The sequence below is a fragment of the Falco cherrug genome, chromosome 4, assembly GCF_023634085.1.
Source record: "Falco cherrug isolate bFalChe1 chromosome 4, bFalChe1.pri, whole genome shotgun sequence".
In the NCBI taxonomy this organism is placed as follows: Eukaryota; Metazoa; Chordata; class Aves; order Falconiformes; family Falconidae; genus Falco; species Falco cherrug.
In genome coordinates this window covers 65,523,256-65,545,420 of record NC_073700.1, presented here as the reverse complement: position 1 = coordinate 65,545,420, position 22,165 = coordinate 65,523,256, and the positions used below count along the sequence as shown (strand labels likewise).

The window sequence follows — 22,165 nt, the reverse complement described above, 5'->3', positions numbered from 1 at the left end:
CTTTTTCATGTTTACAACAACAGTTGCTTTTATACTAAAATATTTCATTAGCAAGATCTTGAACTTGAAATTTTTCATCAACAGCAGAAAACCCTGTAGGTGACTTAACAAATAGCAAGGCTGCCTCCAAAAAAAGTAACAGTGAAATGAAATATAATTGTTCACACTCTGCTGATAAATAAATAAATGAATAAATTTGTGGGTATGTTAATAAATTGAGCAATCAATTGAGAGGAAGGCAAAGCATGACAATACCAGGGCAGGATGGGAGAGCCTCCACCCTCCAGACACTGTGTACGCATTTCAGTGGGACAGCACAATGAAACCCCATTTCTTCCCTTTGAGAGGGGCAACCATGCTACTAGATATCTGCTGCAGAGACTGGTACCGACCCACCAGGAAAACCAGCAGATTTTTACATCACAGCAGACCTATTTTCTGATCCAGCAATGACACGTTTTGGTGTCGTTTCTTGAGGTTGGTAGGCAGTGGCATAAACAAACCCCAGTGGAAGAGCCTGGTTTCTGCAGCAGCACATCTCAGTGTCTCATCTTCTGCCTCCAGATACCTTACTTTGGGACAGAGTTCAATTCTTAGAGACAGAGCTCAGAAATTTCAGTTAAAGATGAAAAACATCAATACGTATGTGCCCTACCATCTACCGCTCTAGAGTTTCTTTAGTAGTTTGGTCACACTATTATGAAATAGTGTGTCTCTCAAATACAGGACTTCCACATCCTAACACAGCACAAAGACACAAGTCAAGATGAGCAGATTCACTTAACTCAGGTCTTTCTGTTCCTCATTTACCTCACCATCCCTATCTTGCTTAATGGTGAGGCTCCAGCCCATCCCTCCCTCCCTCCCACAGCAGCTCAACAGCAAAGCCAAGGATGCATGCTGACTAACTCAACTTCAGTAAAATCACCACCACCACTCACAATCAAAGCTTGTGATCAGTTTGCTGTGCTGTCATCATTGTAAGAGCATCTCCTCCCCAAAGTAGACATGTCCATCTTCTACATCACTTGGATTATATCCATTCTATTTATTATCCTTTATCAGTCCTATTTTTAACCCTTCTGCTCCTTCCTTAAAAGCAGATGCCTCCAGCCTTTCTCCTTCTGTTCTCAGCTGTATCATTCAAGTAACATAACGCCTGTAGCAGAACAAAACATTTTGTCTCTGTCCTTCATTATTTTATTTTTAAATTGACTTAAAAAGCAAGAAGCAGAGATCATGGAAGCCAAGACAATGCAGCAATGCAAAAGCAATGAGATAAGTCACCCCAGGGAAACTGCTATCTACTGAAATGAGATACAAGCTTCTTTTTGTCATCAAAGAATTAACAAGAGAACATGCCAGTAATTCATAAAGGAGTAGACATGAGCATAAATGATGGGAGGAGAAGTTTCTGTGCTGCAGAGAGGCAGAAGACAACAATGGCCAAAAAGCAGGAATTTTTACTCCAGGTCCAATGTTTCTTAAAGTAATTATAGGTGGATAACTCACAGCTCAGACCTGGAAAAGCTTCTCCATATTCCTCCTGCTGATTTCACACTGGGATTTGTAGGTGCACAGTATCCAACACCGTGCTGCCCTGGTTTTCCCTTTGTGAAGAGGAAAATTAATATCAAGTATTTCTATTAAACATGAGAGGGGGGAAAAGTGTGCAATTATTTAAAGATATTGCCTGCATACATTTGTTGTTATTAATGCCCTAACTACTAGAATGTGAACCACATGAAACAAAAAGCTGGCTGCAGGGAAGGACAGTCGGTCTTAGTGGGAGTTGGCTTTCTGGGTTGGGTGATTCTTTTGAGCTGTCCACAGTGATGGCAGCATCAGCATGGTAACCCCTGCGCAAGCTTAAAGAGGATGTTAAGTTGACCACATGTTGACTTTAACTCCAAGTCACCCTGGTGTACACCCAAGCAACTTTTGCTTTCCTCCAGCTCTCCCATGATTACACCCAAACTTGCAATTTTCAAACACTGCCCTTCCTGTCTGCTTTTTTCATACACAGCACAAATGCTTCCTTGGTCCTGCTCCTTGCAGGTGGACTGCTTTCCCTTCCTCTCCCCCACAGCCCAATCAACTTCTAAGCAAAAAAATTCTTTCACAACTTTTTTCCTCACAAATTTTGTCCAAAGGCTACAGGAGTTTCTGGTCCACTTCAAAGTATTGCTGGCAGGGCCATAACTGAACCTTCCTCCCTGTGCAGCACAGGCATTACCGGAAGGATGATTATCCTTCTTGGCCTTATTATTGCTTGCCTCTGGCTACAACATCCTACCCTTCTCCATTTGGGAGCTACCCTACTTGCTCATCAGGTTCTTCCCCATTCCTGCTGCTGCTGACATTTTCCAAAACTTCTCCTAGAGAGATCACTTGCTTACCTCATCCCCAAAAAAAAAGCTTCTTCCATTTTGGCTGCAACCCGTTCTCAGCAGAAGCCTCTGTCCCCCCTGCAAGCAAAGTCCCTGCAGCACCGCGGGAAAAGCCATGCACAGGCTCCCTCCCCAAGTCCCTTGTACAGAGGAGGGAAGCACTTCTACGAGAGTCAGCATCTCAGCCTGCAATAGGCTCCTGGAGTAGGTGAAAAATCCACATTTCATGGTTTTATATCAAAAAACACCCTTGGAATGACAACTGCATAGAGCCTGGACCTGCTATTGATTTCACTGCCAGTGATGGTATCCAAAAAAAAAAAAAGCACCAACCAAAAATGCTAAAAGGAGGATTCCTGACTCTGGCTACCTACCAGTTCTGAAGGTATACTCCACATATTACAAAGCACTGGAAGTTCTTATAAATCTCCTCAAAGCACAGTTCAAAGCCCAGGCTAGAGGGCAGAGGACCACTCTTAAGAGGAAATGGTGGAAACGAGAAAGCCGAAGTATATGATCACAGCAGGCAACTGTACACCAACCTTCCTCCTAACAGTTTTTAAGAGTTTCCCCACGTTGTTTTGTCCACCATAATCTTTTAACTTACAGTAAAACAAGCAACATCTGAGTGCAATGTAATGGAAAGAGATACGCCTAGCAAGTTTATCCTGGAATGAAGAATTCCTTCTTCTGGCCAGTGTTGATACTGGTATATATTTTTACGATGCTAGATAGCATTATTCCTTTCACTCAGATAACAGCAGGTAATGAGAGGGAACATCCTAAATAATTCATAATAAATTCTATGTTGAACATCCACCATGCAGAACATAAAAGATTTTAGAGCAGTCTGGTTTAAGGCTGGGAGTTGCTAATTTGAATACTTCATTCTAAACCACTATTAACTTCAAGACATTCAAAGCCCACTTGTATCGGCCTGGCAATGCTGGCACAGCAAGAGTTCCAAGAACCTCAAATTTGTGCAAACATCTGAAGCAAATAATCTGAGAAATTAAAAACTTCAAGGAAGCAAGTATTAAACTCAGAATTTTAGGATTTACCTGGTGTGAACTTTCACGGTAGGAAGGCCTGACCAGGCAAGTTTTCTGCACTGGCAAGGCACTTGGTTTTTACCCTGAATCCCCAACGCACCATCCGGATTGCTTCACAGATCACTGCAGGTGCTAAAGCACGTTTCACCCTTCAACAGCGTTTAGCCATACCAATGGGTTCTCTGGCACCTGATCACTACCTTACTACATCCAGATTTACTGCTTCATGGTAACTCCTATTCATGATACTTTGTATTTGTTCACACTACCCAGAGGAAAAATGCTGTAAATTCAAATTTGACACCTTTAATTCAGTGCTTGGATCCACAGAAACAAGATTTCCCAGCTGTGAAGCATCTTTTTTGAGGACATGAGCAGCTCTGAGTTTAAAAACCTACACTGTCAGCATCATGTAAGCAGCTCCTCTGGCTTCACAACACATTTACAATACTGTACATAAATTTCAGTACATGCAGGTATAAGCATCAGTGTTTACCAAGACAAAGCAGGAAAATGCCAAATTGAAATTTAGGAAGAACAGGTAGAAAAAATATCATAGGGCTCATCTGCACTGAGAAGTAGAATTGCTTTAAAATACCCACTCTGTTCCCAGGTGCTCGATGGCCAGCAGCACACACACTTCATCTGCTAACCCAACAGACAAGCACATAGTTAAATACCATCCAGAAAGAACTCACACTGGGAAAAATAATAATAATAAACCAATGATACACAGAGGGGTGATTATGAAGGATTATGGTGAGAAGCAGCACAGAAAGAGAAAGCTTCCTGATAGACATACCAGTACCCAGTACTGAGAAAGAAGGTGGGGTTTGTGGAGGAGTTTTTTTATTTATTTAAAAAAAAAAAAAAAAGGTAGACTTCATCCTGAAAAGATTTTATGATCACTAAGCTAAGCACCACCAGGTCGCAGTAGGGTTTTTCATTGCTCACATAGATGAAGACACAGCTTGCAAAGCAACCAACAGAAACCTGTTTTCATCTTCTAGACTCTCTAACTTCAACACAACACAGCTCTGGCAGTTAAAACTTAGTTTCAGTGGTGAAGTGCAGGCTTAGAAAGGGATAGCTTTGCAGCCCTGAAACAATTCTCAGTATTTTTTCTGAGCAATGGCAAGCAATAGATATTATAACAATAGGGGTGACAAAAATCTCTGTTCCAGAATAACACTAGCAGTGGTACAAAACTCCTAATGGCCGTCCATCCTGAACTGAAAACATTACACTTCAAGACTGCAAATGAGTGTTTCACCTCCCGGTACTTTTGAATTCAATGTACACTGACAACCTGACCACATGTGATAGTATTCATGCCAAAATATTATAGATATAATGAAAGATTTCCTTACTAAACTCTTATAAAGAACGGTAAAAAGTTTTACTAACAAATTTACCAATACTGTCAAGCTGTTCGCTTCAACTTTCCTCTAAAACAGTGCAAGTAATAGCCTGCAACCTCATAGACCAGCTTTTCTTTGTAAGAAGTTGTCTGTAGATTAGGGTTACCTGACACTGACTACATCTACAAGGGCATTCTACTAAGAATAAATTTATTTTTAAAATTACATTATATAAATTGCAAAACAATACAGTTTGTTTCTCCCAACACACTATATAACAACTCCCTACTTGCAGGAACAACTGTTTTCTTCTTATACCTTTTAATTAGAGTTACAAAATGTTTACAGTAGAAGGAACAATTGCCCTATTTCTTTTCAAACAGCTTCTAGATCTGCTGCAACATGCCTATGTATCTGATTGACACCACTTTTCACTACACAGATGTGGTTATACAACCCTGGTACTTCTCTTGCACTCTTTTCCACGGCTCCCAGTATTTATTCATCACATCTCATATGTACAAGATTTGCCCCTATCCAATCACCACTTAGCTATCTGGTTTCAAAGTTGCAGAAACAGCAGGGATGCAGATATTGAAACACATTTCAATTCAGTACATTATTTGGTTGAAATAAGTCATTTAAAATTATTTCCTCTAAGTTTTTTAACAAAGTCAGTGTCAAGTTTTATCCAACCAGGGAGCAGCAAAGGGAAAACAAAATTAGATTATAGATATGAACAGGTTATGTTGCTTTTTTAAACCTGAACTAACACCTATTGAGTTTGGAAAGTTTATCGGAGCATACTTAGAAAAATATACGCATGATTTTTCTAAACATTGATTCACAAGTGGCTGACCTCAAAAAAAAAAAATATTCATTAAATTATTGATGAGATAGGAGTAAATGCCTTAAGTGAGGAGAAGCTGGAGAGTCCCCATCCCTTCTCCCAAGAATGCACACAAAGAAGCCTTTCTTGACATGGTTCAGGTCCATGGAGTTGAGTACCCCCCAGAGCAGAGAGAAGTCTGTACTTCAGCAAGGAGTTGAGAAGTACAATCTCATGCAAACATCATCCAGCCCTCACAACCTCCTGCAAGGCAGAAATCTTTTTATCCAAAGTAAAGAAGCGCAACCTACCTATGGCCATACAATGAGTTAGCAGCAGAGATTTTTCAGGGAGGTAGCTTGGGGTTTTTTCCCTCCATATATGTACTTCTACACATAGCAAGCAGCCACTCACAAGATCACACGCTAGTGTGAAAGGGGAGCTGTGACAAGAGGGCATATATAATGGATGGGATCCACTGGAGCAACCTGGACAGTCTGCACTGGAAGTATGTGTGTCTAAGCAATTGCAGGCATGCTGCAGCCAGCTCCCAAACTCTAAAAAGTGAGCTATTTCACATGGCTACTTCAGGACAAGGTGAATCACATCTTAAAATTTCTCTGCTGCGCTGCCTCTAAACAGAGCCTGTAGTGCTGCCCAGACCAGCTGCAGGCACCAACCTTGCAGATTAACAGTTAGGCTACACCCATCAAACTTAGCTGGGGTGAGGGAGGTGAATATAACCTCTCTCAGTGACAGGGTATCGATTTCTAACATCAATAAGAGCTGCAATTAGAGTTTTGTGCAGAGTCCCTGTGTACAGCAACAGCATTTAATGCTACAGAAGTAGCTTAAAACTATCCAAGAGAAGCTGAAAGTTACACAGACCAACTCCTCCAAGTGGGGTTTAAATTCTCAGTATGGAATATGAACCAAAGCAAGGGTACGGATTTTGGTGATGGCAGCATGCAGATGTAGTGATGTGCAACAGCTCTCTTACATTCTGCCATTAGAATGCGGCGAACACTCTGTGGCTAAATCCTGACAAGTACAAGCCTTTTCAATGAAAAATTCAACATCTTTTTTCTCACTGTTGGAGGCAATGTGACCTTTTTGTTCCTTCTCACGGACACCTCGGCGCACACTCCCACCTCGGTACGAGTGCGTAAATTCAACACGAGTGCGTAAATTCAACACGTTCTCCCAATACACACCTGCAGCCTCAGCACAGCCTTGCTGTGCTTACACACACTCCCTCACCCGGACAGGGCTGGCTCCGGACTCAGTTACCATGCCAGCTGATAAGCGCTTTCACTTATTGTTGGCTTCCGATTGCAAAGATCCACCTTTACCCAGCAGTCCATTTACCCTCAGCAATGATACTGGTTTGGTTTCTTTCACAATGATTCACGTTTTATATTTCGTAAGTTCAAGCACCCACCAGGAGTCTGGCATCATTTCACCAAATAAAAAGAGCTACTACACATCACAAGATAGTAAAGTTCTGGGGTTGTTTGTTTGGGTTTTTTATTTAGATTACTAAAAAATACCGTGATTTTGGGGAAATAATTTTGTGAAATAGCAATAGCAGGAGGAATCTGGATGTTCTCTAACAAGACTCAGTCCAGGAAATACAAGATGTCCCATGCTAAAATGAACATTTTGCTTAATCTTCAGAACCATGTTTACTGCTGCAAATGGACAATTTTTAACCTAAATCATGGAGAATAATATATATACAGTAAAGACCATGAGATATGCCAGTACTTGATTACAATCAACTATCTCAAAGCTTATTCTACTACCATTACTACAGCACTCCGTGCAGCAAATGTGTAAGGGCAACTTGTATATCTGAGGTGGCTTCCAGGCAATGAGATACAGTGTGTTTCTAGAGATGGCTAGTACTGAAGGACAGCTGTCAGTATAGAAGGTTATACAAATGCAATACTTAAGAACTCACTGCTCATGATCCTAAATCTAAAATACAAAACAGATAAATGTGCTAAAGCAACCATTGAGTTGACTCTTGAGCACGTGTGAGTTACAAGACCTGTGATTTCTTAGATGTCTCATCACACACTCAGGGCTAGCCGGCTCCATTCCCTGACCTACTTGCTCAAGAGGTGCATATTACTGAAGCAGCAAGTGACGCACATTTGTGAGAGCCTACAGACTCCAATGCTTGTAAATGCCAAGGAAGCTTCATTTCTTGTGTGAAAGCTGACTGCCAAACTCCACAAAATTGTGCTCAAATTTTCTGTTTTTTTCTGTTGCCCTTGTAAACAGCTATCTGAATCACCGACTCCATCCACCACTGAATGGGTTTCTCTCAAAGAGAAAATTTTAACATTTGCAGGCACAAAGCAGAAAAGATGCTGAAAGCATGGGCATTGCTCACAAGCATGAACAGTGATTCAAAAGAACTGCAGAAAATAAAATTTAGGAGAAAAATTACTGGTTTAAGATCATTGTAGATTTCTTTCTCTAGAAAGGAGGTAGCCATCCTGTGGATCCTTATGCTCATGCAATTTATCAGCAATTGAAAAGCAGCCTTCTCACAGGGACCACATCACCTGAACTGGCAAGAAGGCCAAAATGTCGATCCTCACCCATGAGGGGAAGCAGGCTAATAGAAATAGATGCCAGTAGCACCAAATCACCCCAAAACCAGACTGTATGCTCAACCTAACCTTTTTAAAGTGGAACAGCTGACACTGAAAGAACCAAGCATTTTCATGCTTCACCACTCCTCCACCCTGAAGAGAAATCATACCCATACAGAGGCTCTCCATCGGAGGAAATCATTCACAAACATTTCAGTGGGCCACCTCAAACACATTCTAGAAACTTCAGGGTTTCTTGAGAAAAAAAACAAATTCTTTCTTGGTAAGGCAGCAACTGAACTCTGCTTGAGAAGGATCTTTGTATGTGTGTGTAAGTATGAGTGTGACAATAAAGAAAATACCAAAATAAATTAATAAAATCCCATAGAAGTTGAACCTTTTAACGAAAATTAAGCAGAGTCACTTTAACTCCTCAAAATGTCAGTAACCTGACCCTCAGGACCATTCACTTAACTCCTTAATTATAGACTCTGTTCCTGTAACTGAAATCTAATTAAATTCAATCCTGTGATTACCCAGAACTCAAAAAAAGATAGTGAGACTGCATCTGAAGAGAAGCCACTGCAAGATCAAATGTAGTCTCTTACCACGTTACCCTTTTTCTCTTCAGTTTTCCTTATCAACAATACTTAGTTTAAGCTATTTATTCAGAATAGGAAGGACAAATACCACACAGACCCTGCAAGTGTCCACAGGCAAAGAAGAATTTGATTCACAGGGACCTCCAGCGCCAATCGAAAGGTTCAAACAAAATCTGCTCCTGAAGACCTAAAACAAACCATTTCAACAAAATACAAGGCTGAAAACTCATGTTCTATATTCCCACTGGAAATACGGTGCACATTCTCAACAGCAAGGAAATCACTCAGCAGAGCATTTACCTACAAATGGCTTGAACTTCACTAGAGCTCGTGCAAACCACAGCACAGCCAAATCTAGGGAGCCTCTCTGACAGATGGTCAGGAGGGGCTGTCACTCCCTCAGGCACATCACTTGGCAGGGACACCATGAAGGGTAATGACACATGGTCAGGCTAAGGAAGCATGAGGTCCCCTCTGGCCTGGATGCCACTCACCCATGCAGCACCTTCCTCCAAGGGTGTCACGGCAGAGTGACCCAAGTGACATCAGTGACGTTGCACACCTCCAAAGAGCAGACTTTATGGACATGGCCAGTCCCCTGTAACGGCTTAATACAAATACATCTTGTCTCTCCTTCCCACCCCCATTGCCTGCTGCCTCTGCACACCAGTAATCCCCAGTGATCCAGCCATACTCAAAGCACCAGCCTTGCTCAGAGCTGGGACCTGCACAGGGTCACCCTTAGGCCACCTCTGTTCACAGTGGAGAGCTGCACTGCACAGATTTCGTTACATGACATGTATCCACTCCAGGGCTGCTACCTGAAGAAACTGCAAGTCATATAATGTTAAATGTATACCAATAAGACTCTAGCTCCAGAATTTGACAAGTAGCTGTACTGGCAGGTCACACTGCCTGGACACAACCCTGATGATTTCAGGGTGCTTCTACCCAGTTTCTACCCAAACGTGACCCTGATCACCTAACACACCACAACAGAGCAATCACTCTCCTGTAGAGAACTGGTGCCATATATTCTCATCCCCAAAACACAAAAGTGGTTTTATATTTAGTAAGTGTGGCATTCTCACCAGTACAGCAGAAGCTGGGTTGAGACTAGATGCTCTACTTTCAGGTTTGATATGTAAATATCAAATTCCAGACCCCTAGCAGACTATTCTCACCATCCATTCACACAGCACAAACTATAGGATGTTTGCAAAGTTTTTACACCTTGCAGATGAGATACAGGGGAAAATGTGAATAGGCTTTTTAAAACAGCAAAGCAGATAAGGTATTTTCAATGGCTAATCAGGCTGGGACGACTCCTATATTTTTTTTGTGCACAGTCCAGCTGAATGTTAACAACCAAGCCCATGCTCTGTGCAAGTGTAATAAAAAGGAGGTGCTGTAAAAAAAAATAAAAAAATAGATTGAACAGTTTGCCCTGGACTGATAAAGCAGCAAGCAAACAGCACAATTGTACAGAAGCGTGCTTGGTTTGTGAAAGCAGACAGTCTACTCATGTTAGCTCTACAGCTACTATCAATTCCAGTGGAAAAAAAAAAGAAAAGAAAAAAAAAAAAAGAGGAATAAAAATGACATCATTTTCCTTTCCATCTGGAAACATAAGATTCAAAGGAGTGTCCTTCAACACTTTGGATCCTCAGGATATGCCACTTTCTCTTATGAAGTTCAGTTGACTCTGGTCATAGTCATGCTTGAGCAACCTGTAAATCAGTGAACATACCTGATTTTACAGGCTTTCTACTTCAGTCAAAAAGTGTATAATTGTATAATACAGTTATCTACTTATATTTTTAACTAAATTCTTTCTCCTCCTTCACATAGGTCATTTGGGAGTTTTTTTCCTGACATTGATTTCTATATCTAGCTTGCTTGGCAATAAGCTCATCCAATGCATTTTCTGTCTGTTGTTGCTGAAATGCTGACTATACATCCTCTTATCATTAGTGTAAGTGTTTAAATGAAAAAAAAAAAAAAAGGTTTACTATGTGTATGTTTTTTAACAGCTAAGTTTAAAGTTATTTAATAGTGTACAAATTCAATATAAATATATCCTGGCATAGAACAGACACAAATATCCATTTAAATCATCATCAGAACAATCTCCATTTGGAAACATACCCACTTACAAACTACAGAGCAAACAGAAAAGCAGCAACATCTGAACTGGCAGAATCCTACCACCACATACTCATTCATCACTATGCACTGCAGTTCAATTGCTTTCAATAAAACTCAACTTTTTGTTAAAAGTCCTGAGTCAGTAGCATTTGCAGGATTCCCATGACAGTACTGCTGGTAGCTGGAAAATCCATCTGTCTGCATCCTCTTCACATGGCAAGCTCAGGCATATGAGAACAGCACAGTACACAAGACCCTGACTGAGTCCGGACAGAAAGCACACTGCTGTAATCACTCCTGCACACCAGCCACCCCTTCTGTGTTGTTATTGCATACTTTAAGGAACAGCTCGTGTAATCAGGATGCAAGATTAATAGGACAGGACAGATTTCCTTGATTACTGTTCTGGTATAGTGAATAGCCTGAGTTTAAGACAGCAAAGCTCAAAAACAGCCTAAAAGAAAGCCAGAGACAGAAAAAAAAAAAATATATATATATATATGTACGTGGCAGCGTAAAGGAAGAGAAGTTTATACATGATTTATAAGCACCTGCAGACCATCTCCTTTCCTCTACAACAGATGAGACAACTGCCACAACTGAAGTACTGCTTTCCCTACAATTTCTTTCCATAGCATCGTTATGTAACTCAACAATGCAAGGGGACCAGGAAACTTTCTAAACCAGAGCTTTCAATGTGCATATAGTGCATAAGAGGGAAGAGGACACTGTTGTGCAACAATCAATTGCAAGAATCAGGAACAGCACCAGAAAAAATAGTAGAGGCTAGAAACTAGTAGAAGAGAATTAATTTTGATGAAAATTCCAGGAACACCGATGCCATTGAACAGGTCAGAGATAGCTGTTCCCAAAGGCAGCAAAGGAAACAAGCGTCAGCACTGTTAATTTCAGAATGATTAAATCTAAATACAAGCAGCTTTTATTTTCTTAGGGGCTTTCTAATAAAGACAAATGTGTAGAATGAGGGATGTGCCACAACAACAAAGAGACACAAAATGCATGTAAATCATTAGAGGTGTTTGCTACTAGGCTTTGTTGAAATCTCTCAAGCTATCCAGTTCCAATAAATGACTTTGCATTGTATGTCCTCACGCCTAATAACAACACGTTTGTCAAAGGCGTACAGAAACACTTGAAAAAAAAGTCTACGGGCAAAAGAAGAACAAGGGTTATAATGTCATCTAAAATTATTTAGTAAATGTTTTCATTTGCATAGTCCACCAGCTGCAGCTCTGCAAAATGCTGGAGATAACATGATGACTATGACAGCTGTTAACAGAACCTGAAGGCTTCAACAAAAATGGTAATAATAAATGGCAGTTGTGCTATGGTATGTTTTTTAAAACACAAAAGAATAAACCACCACTTAGTAAACTCACACCAGCTTTTTAAAAAGCTGGTTTAGGGTGGAATTATAATTTGCAAAATCCCAATTTTCAGGTCTTAGTATAATTATTATTTAGTACGTACTATAGCAAGCGCTCCCCTGTATGCTCTCTCCAGCCCTACTGCAGCTCTGCATGTTTCCCTATCCCTAATATAGAGATCCTGAATATGACATTATAATCATGAAAGCTTACACCTACGAGGGGAAAACATGCTTTCTTCAAGCACTGCATGCAGAAGGGATTAAAAAGTTTTGGTAGATTGAGTTCCTTTTAAATCAGCATCAGTATCACAGTAGTCTACAAGCAAAGCTGAGACCAAGGCAATTAACCCCATCAATCTAAAACAAATGCATATGCATGAAGACAATTCTTTCTTACCAGCACCAGCTGAACACTATTAAAGCACTTACTGTCTATCTCAGATTTTTTTGCCCGTGACCACTTTATTTACCACACTTCTGTATTACAAGAAAATTACAGCACTTTAATGAGAGAAAAAAAGAAAGAAATTCACTAGCATGGATCAATATACTCCCTTCTATAAATCTCTCATATTTAAGACAGATAACAGCACTGACTGATTGCCTTCTGGCTTCAGTGTGTCACTTAACTTCAAAAAAAGAAAATCACTATTCATAAATCACTTTAGATAGGTATACTAGAGTCAAACATAAGCATTTCCTCTGCTTTCATTCTCAGTTATAAACATTTAAACAAGTATGCAATACTGGAATCAACATCCTCACTGACAAGTACAGATTACTATACAGAAGTTTCAGCCACAGTATAAATAAATTGAAAAACTTTAGATAAGAAACAGAAATTATTAAGTAGTTTAACATGATAGACTCCACATTTTTCTGGGAGGAAAAGACTTGCTTTTCAACAGCTTATTTCCACAAGATATTCCCTTTTCAGCTTGGCAAAGCATGGCATGTCTTTTCATATGGAGGCGGAGCTACAGGAGAGCAGAAGGATTAAATACAGCAATATTTTACCACATCCTTACTAGAGGGGAAAGATAGTCTTGCAGTTAACAAGTCAGTAGGTCGGCACTATATTTCCAGCTCAGTGCCGAACTGCTTGTGTGGTCCTGGACCAGCCAGCAAACTCCTGTACCTCCCTTCCCCACGCACTCCCTGGGGATAATTACATACTTGCCAAATTCATGCTACGATGTCTCTTTGCAAATTTGGGCTTTGAAGGAAGAAGGTGGCAAAGCACAGAAGGAAATTGCGCATTTAAGAGGAGAAGCAACCAGAGAGCCATCTCCTTGCTTCTAGTTTGGGTGTTGCATACTGTTATAACTGATGGGCGCATCACAGCTTTGCTGCAGTACAGACAACCAGTACAGCAAAGTACTTTTCCCTTTCCGAAGGTAACATAAAGATGCAGTGAAAAACCACAGAAGGACTTTATGCAAGTACCCACTCTCTGCAATTAGCATCATGCTGTTGTGAAACGCAATGCACAAGGTCCTCACAGAGGACACGATGCTGCTCCCAGGTGCGTGCCCCCATTCTCCATCACCTGTAATTGGCATAAACCTACACAGCTTCCCAGTTAATGCAGGGCTGTGTTGGGAGAGCAGCAATTCAAAGGAGCCCACTCCTACTCTGTGCCCCTATTTCACACCTGAGAAAGCAGCATACAGATACATACATTTCCCTTCTCAAATCACAGCATCAATGAAGCAAAAACTAACTAGATATTTTCTGTATCTTCACAACTGGATTCAGGTCAGTGCTTCTGAAAGGAACCAAAAGACACTGCCTCTGTTTTCTTAAATCCTAACCACAACAGTTAGCATCTCCCCCACTCACTTCTACAGATACCTCTTTCCATACCTCAGGTTCCTGCACACTTGGAAATTTCTTAAAATGGAGTAAGGAAAAGTTGTCACGCAAAAAATACCTTTCAGTTTTTTACAATGTAATAGTAAAGTCACATTAAACTTCTCTGCAGACACTCTGATTTGTGAAGTACAGCCGAGTGAGTGAATCCCTTAACTGTTCAGGGACACAAAACATATGGTCTTCCCTAACAATCTGTACAACCTGTACGCATAATCTTACCTCCATGTTACAAAGAAAGGCAATTTGAAGTAGTTCATCCTATAATGAAGGCAAGCTATAAAACCCATTAATCTACTAGAGAGGAATATGCCACGGCAACCCAACCATGCTGCAAGGTGCTCCGCTCACCTTGCAGCAGAGCTGGTGCCTGTGCAGCACACAGCAAGCACAGCTCAGCAGCAGCAAGTCTGGATACAAGTGTGAAAATTCAAGTCCACAGCAATGACCATGGCAAAAATATGAGTAAAGATATGATGAGGAAAAGCCTCCATACTTTTAAACATTTGAATTTCAAGTGGATTTATCAGCAGATTTCCAAAGACTTCCAAAATGGACAGCTCCTGTGCCAGTGCACAGCTAAAAAATTACTTGAAAAGTGCTATGAAGTTCTTGCTAAATAGTGTCATCACCATTAAAGTGACCTACGTACTAATAAAGCACAGATCTAGTTTTAATTAGTGGAATTCTATACTTAACATAATATGCGTTTAAATCCATGCTTAAAAAAAACACTGAAGCAGTAGATTTTATTAGTTCCACTTTTTCCTTCTGCCTATTTACATTTATTTCAAAATTACTCTAATATTTGGTTTTCCTTCTCCACTTAACATTTCGAAACCAGCAGAGCCAAATGAAGCTAAAAGCCTTGTCCTGCTGCTGGTGTATCACCAACAGATGTTCAGAGCACTTAATTGCAAGGCTGCAATCTGCTCTCTGAAGAAGGCTCGTAGCAGGTGTGATGATCTGGTCTGCAGAACAAACTACATATAAAGATGCAAGAGGGTCGGGGGGAGGACTCCACCACTTTGAACAAGCAGGCCTACAAATCCAACATGCTATGTAACAGCAGAGGAAGGCAGAGGGGAGCTACAAAGTTAAAACAGAAAAATCTTGGCATTTTTGAGCTCAGTGTCCGATTTTACAGCTTTTCACACACTGCAAAGCAAGCAGGTAAACACAACAGCAGGTTGACTCCCATTTGCTGTTGATGCTGAGAAAGGTAGAATTTGCAATTGCAAAGAACAGACCCTCCTCTTTACTGCATCTAGGCACAGTTTACAACTCTGAAGCCGTGTGGTCTTCACCGAAGGCTGGCTTTCTGAGCAGCGCATCAGGTGAAAGGCAGGCTGCAAAGAGCTGTTTATTACAAACTGATTTCAGATCTCTGCTCCTCTTCTCAGCTTGTAGCTTACGCTGCAGAATAACACAAAACACAAAGTGAATTATTACATTCTGCACTTGAGTTCAGAAAGGAACAATGCACTTTTTGGAAAAAGCAACAGGGAAATTCTGGATGTAAAACACCACACTTCTAAAAGAAGAATTCATTATGGAAATTTTTTTATTATTATTATTTCAGTATCACATACAACTTTAATCTCCAAAAATAATCAAGGAAAAATTGTATACTCATTGTGTCTTAAAACGGATCTCTATTCACTATGTCTTTGGCATCCACCAAACTTTGGAAACAAAGCCTTTCAGAAGGCAACCAAATACTGGCACACTGAGTCCGAAGCAACTTGTGGAGGCAGCTAGAGTTAGAGCAGTCTTTACACACTGTCTAATCACAGATATAATACATGGTCTAATAAAGGGAAATAGACCACCTATAAAACAAGACATAAGTTTTACAAAATCAGCTATTATGATTTACAGATTCAAAATAGTTTAATAACTTTCACATAAAACAAAGGAAAAAAATCCCTCTTTTAATTGTGGTCTGCTATGAGACCAAGCAAATGCTGAGTTATGAAATGGAAGTCATTCCAAACAAAATAGACCATTCCTACAAACAGGACTCATACAAGGCTATGGTAAATATTTAACCACTCAAATCAACAGAAGAGTAGCATTCATGCATGAGCAATTACAGGCCAACCTTGAGAACATTTTTAGAAAGGGGACTCCCACACGGGTCTATCTGATCACCCCGTACAGCCTGCAGGAAGACATCAGACCGCTGCCCAAACTTTTCCTTAACGATTTAGCTCAGCACTTCTCCTACAAGTCACTGGCCAACAGAAAAAAAACACTATGAAAAGCAGATTTAGACTCAGTCCGAAATACACGATTGTCCAAAAAAGTATCTCAGAAGTAGATTTATGATACAATTCCCTTTAGCAGCTTGTTTAGACTTCTCCAGATGCTAAAAGGTAAACAGCAGTACATCCAAGCTAATTACTTCATATTCAAATATCAAAAGAATATTTAACTCGGCACAAATTAGCTTTTCATACAAGCTAGCTCCCCTTTGCTGCTGCTTTCATTCCCCAGCTAGGGAATTCCACCAGCAAAGGAAAATTCCTAACTCCACAGAGACAGGGCAAGAACCAGAAGACTTTTCAGCGAAATATTTTATGAACCCCAAAAGATACAATACTGGATACTCATTATCTGTACATTCCAATTTAGCAGGGGGCTTCAAGCTAGCAATAGTTATTCTGTGGCAACGCCAAAGCAACAAAATGGTCATCCGTACTAATAAAAGAGAAATTTATAAGACACTGATAACAATAACATTTCACGCATATTAACAACTAGGTTTAGCATTATGTTCTGAAGTGATTGCTGGGCACGGGGTGAGACTACTCCCTTGTCCAATATAACCACAAGTTAAATGCACTGTTTTACATGCAGAGCCTAACATTTTCTTTTTAGACCAGGTTAGCTAAGTCTAGAAAATATAGAAGGTTTCCTCTTTAATCAAATGGCAGCACTTAAACATACAAATATTTTGCATAAAGTTACAGACACTTAAAACCACGTTCACTAGCTGTTTTACAACACAGAGCCTATGCTGACAACTCCAAACTTAAAAGACCTACTTATTTCCCCCAGTCCACTTTTTGCTGCAATTTCTTAGTTCAGACTTAAAATTTTCCAGAATTATTACAGACCACATTTATTTGTGCTATTTTGCATTTGAAGAAAAACTAGAAAAAGCAATAAAAGCTGCTGTTAAGAAAACTCAGCAGAGCAGAAAACATCAAACCTATCTTCCCAACTCAGTATTCCTAACGCCAGAAAAAAAACCTGTTCAGTATAGGATTTAGAAGTGATGCTCTGAACTCAAACCACGCCCAGAAGACAGGACTCCCAGCTTGACTGAGTGAGGACAGAGGTGGTGTCCCGTGTGCTGGGGCTTTTCCTTTGCCCCATCCCCAGCCGCCTTGGACCTACAGCGCGCAACAGAAGCAGCATCTTCGTCAACATGAAACAGTTAACTTGGTACACACCCTCACCTCGATCCAAACTCGCGCTGCCACCTGAGCACTGAGCACCCTCACAGGAGACCTACAGGAGCTGGAAGCTCAGCCCAGGAGAGCCACGTCCATGGCCAGGCTGGGCTCCCCTCATCGCCCTCAGAAAGAAGCAGCATTACTCCTCTTACCCAGTGCTCATCTCTCTGTAATAAAAGGCAAAAACCTGTAGCAGAACAAGCAAGACGTATGAAGATGACTACTCTCCAACTGGTTAAATACTTACAATTGCACAATTTATTTTTTTTTTTAGCTTTCATCACTGCCTAACATTTCAAGCTAGCAGTCTTCCAGCAGCCTGGTACTGCCAAAAGGTGGAGATAAATTCAAGGGGGGGTAAAACCCTTTCCCTCTTAATCTTCCCAGGCTGCACACAGCACCAAGTCCAGAGACTCATTCACCAGGAACAGCTAGCCACCGCAGCCCAGCCACCGCAGCCCGGCCGACTAAATTCTTTTGGTAGTTGTAGCTGGCCACTTTCCCAGCACTCACAGCTGCAGGCAAGCAGTCTTCACAGGAAGGCAGAGGGGAAAAAACTGACAGCACAAACAAATGCACACTTAAAAAAATGCAAATAACTCTTGGTACAACAGGTTCTTGGAGAGACCAAATTAAATCAAGCCTTGTTATTCCACTTAGCGGTTTATTAAAGAAGCTAAAGGTTCTAAAGCTTCCAATTTATTCTTTTTTTTTTAACTGTCATTTAAGTTGTTATAGCAACAAAACTTTTAGGCTACTTGGTCTCAGAGACACTCCAACATCCCTAGATGTAATTTTTCCAATTTTTATTAAATTCTGCTCCTGTTCCTTCCTGTCCAGAAGGACTCCTAGAACTTGGAACAAAGTTGTTCTTCACATTATATGCGCAAAGAGGTCTATCTCTGCAAGTTTCTCACAAGTAGGATATTGCTTCTGACATTTAATAGAGAAGAAAAAAAAACATTGTGTGGCCTTTGCCTAGGGGGAAGATAGAGTAACTCAACAACTTTGAAAGCACATGCAAAAAAGATGGGGTAAGGTGAAGCTACTTTTTTATTTAGTAAGTGTGACTACATTTCTTCAAACAAACGAAAACACCTAGAGTGGGTGCCACACGCAAACATACAGGCACTCCCAAAAGTCCTATCTCCATTTAAAACGTTTTATGCCCACGTAATTTTTTTTTTCCTATTAGTAACACAACATGAACACCAGAAACATTTAAAATTGCCATTCTAAGTCTGTAAATACATGCATACCCGGAACAAAAATCTTACAAACGTGGCCACTTAAAAAGAAAACTGCTAACGATATACCAGCTTGCTCCTCCTGAAAGGATTCAAAATCTTGCTGCATTAGTAGCAGGCTGAGCGTGAGAGAATGTGGAAAGTACGGCCAAAAATGTGACATCGCTTCTCCAAAATAGTGTCTATTTTCCCTACCAAATCAAAGATTCACTACTTTCACTAAGCTTATTGCCCAAAAAGGGAAGCTTCCTATAATATATTCCACAAGTTTCTTTTTAAAAAGGAAGCCTTTTGGGTGACATCTGTTGTGCCACTGCGGTCAATTTCTCATCCTCCTCCTAAACTGACCACTTACCTCCAGGGCATCAAGTTATCAAGTTTCTTCCCATCTTCAGCTCTGTATATTTGTCCATACTTAATTTAGCCCATTACTATCTTCCTTCCACACAAACTGTTTCCCTCTCGTGAAAGAAAAGGTACTAGGATTTACGCTTATCTATCCTTACCCCAAAAGCACTTTCTTTCCCCAGTCTCCAAGGTCAGCCAAGTCTTTTTGCCTCTCCTACAGAAGACCACCCTTCTCCCCACAGTCATTTTCCTTCTGCCATCCCCGTCTCTTACCATAAAAGTCCTGATGAGCTGGAAATGCAACAATCCAGGAGGTGACACCCACCAACTGCTCCAGGACCAGAGCACGGTGCCTGGCAGGAACACAGCCCAGCTCCTGGGGTGCTAATCTTTGCTCCTGGGATGCAAGAGTCACGCTCCCTTCTCAGGGAAACACACTTGGTCTCTATTACTCTTCCCCCCCCACTGGAGACCTTGGCCCTGAGATGTAGTATGTGGGATCTAGTCCAAGAGTTTTTAGTAGGAATACATTTCTCCTCTTGTCTGGGACTAAATATATTGTTTATCGTGTATCACTGTGCAGTAAGAAACTGAAGTAGGAAATAAGTTATGTCATGTACCAGCTACCCGATTCAAAAAGAACCGCAGCAAATACTGCAACAAAAAAGTTATTAAAATTATTTCTCATTTAACAGGTATCTGGAACCAATTTGAGAAAATACCTAAGGCTATCAGTAAGTAAATAAAAATCTGACATTGCTAAAATATTGTAACAAGTAAAATTAATGTGATTATCTCAAAAACAAAAAGGCTCTAATGCTCACTTAATTTAAAATTATTTTTCCCCAATTTAGAATTTGACTCATTTCTCTTTCACTAGTAATATTAGTAATTTTGACAAGTATTATGTACATCTGTGGTGCTGTATTTTTTTCTTTCTTATTTTTTTTAAACAGCACCACCAGATTATGTAAGTTAGCTCAAAGGCAGTTTAGTTTTTTGGTGGGTTTTTTTCTGTCTTGCAGTACCAGACTTGCTGTGCATTACAGTAAAATGACCTCAAAAAAACAAGCAAAACATATAATGCATATTAAAATAGGAGGGGGGGGAAGAAATAAAGCACAGATGCCCTAAAGTATCTTGCAGAATTTTTTAATACTTTTTGCTCCACTTTTTATTTTCTTACTGCTCACAAAATATTTCTGAGTGAGAACATCTGTGCTATACTCTGGATTGATGTTAGAGGAATTCCACTTTATTTTCAATATACATAAGCATTGGTTCAGCATTGTTGCCGTTTTATCCATTCAATTTATATTTGGATGAAAAGGTTTGTTTTCCTTTGAAGAATCAGGAAATTGTTCTAAAGCCACATGAACCGTGTTCTCTATAACTAACGTCACCAGCATTTCTCCCCCATTTACTCTATCTTATTTTACCAGATTAAATGTGCCACAACCAAAAGATGTCGTAGTCTGGTACAACTGAGAAAGTGTTACTTCCAGTGGTGTTTTTATAACAGAACCAAAACATCTGTGACCGTTACAAGCAAAGTTAAAGTGTAAAAAGCTATGAGAATCAGATGGTGTTCCACTGGTGGAAGGCTGTCGCCCAGGAGAAGAGAGGCTGGCAACTCCCTAAACCCCAAAATGCCTCCAGGAACTGTTCTCTGAAGGCACTGAGCACTTTCACAGGCTCCTCTGCCGTCACCCCCTCAGAGCTACAGGAATTGCTCACAGCAGCTAAACGATGGGTTTGCTCAAAGGGAAATCGCTCTCGAGCCACTCTTCCACAAACACACACTTCACTTTGATCACCATTACTTAAAGCCGAAATACTGAGAAACCACATAATGCCAAATTGAAAGCAATGACGTATCCCGTCCAGCTAAAGATAGGTGCTGCTCACATCAGCCAGCCACCGCAGCACCACACATACCCTTTACTGATAGCACCCTCAAAGCTGAAAGGCTCGCATGCTGTATGCTTTTTACACCACTCTTTGTAAGCACCACAGAACTCAGCCTTCCTCTTCATTAGCCTTGAATAATCCCAAAAGCGCTTACCCTGCTTGCTCTAACAAGGGTACGGCGGCAAGAACTGGCAGAGAGGGGCTGCAGCAAAGCCCTGCCCAAGGTGCCCCTGGGCTTGTGTGGCTCCCCACCTCCGGAGCCACAGGTCCCCTCAGGCACACTGCTGCTGTTCCCATGGCAAGGGGCCTCCACAGCCGCTGCCACGCTTCATCCAAAGGTTCATTCCTACCTTCACCCTGCAACTTCTCCTGCAATGAGTGAGAGTCACCTGTATTCACAACAGAGGACAACGACAGGAAAGCATTCATTTCCTTGAAAAGGCATAGAAAGTTGAAGAGAAAAGGTTAAAATGGAGTTTTCCATAATGAGCAGAGGGAAATAAATCATCACTACATGCAAAACACAGCCTTGCATTTCCAGCACCAACTCCCAAACCTGCAGGATCATGCGACAGCTTTCTAAACATGAAGCAATCGTGACCCATTTCAGTACTTTTCTTCCTTAAATTAGCAGCTCTCCACTGCTGTTCACAGCTTTCACCAAGCCACAGGAGAGCGAAGCTACCCATCAGCTGCCTTTCACTGCTACTGCTGCTGGGAGCCCAACATCAGCAAGGAGGTCAAGAGCCAGCTTGAGAAAATTGCCAGCAGCCCCAGGGAACCTGGGCTTTCCTGGTTGACCTCAGGTAAATCAATGAAATACTCCCCAGCCAATAGCAAATGCAGAGCCCAGAGACTTCATCCTGGTGGTGTCGGCTAGCAGTAAAACAGTCAACTGGGCAGCAGGACTGAGAAGGGGGGTGGGGGGTGTTGGTTCTTTTTTGG

At 40.9% G+C, this 22,165-nt stretch overlaps 1 protein-coding gene across 19 annotated transcripts in view; it reads right to left on the bottom strand.

Moving 5' to 3' along the window:
• Positions 1-22,165, bottom strand: part of PARD3 (par-3 family cell polarity regulator) — a 458,069-nt gene that overhangs the window by 430,384 nt on the left and 5,520 nt on the right. The gene's annotated exons all lie outside the window — the stretch shown is intronic.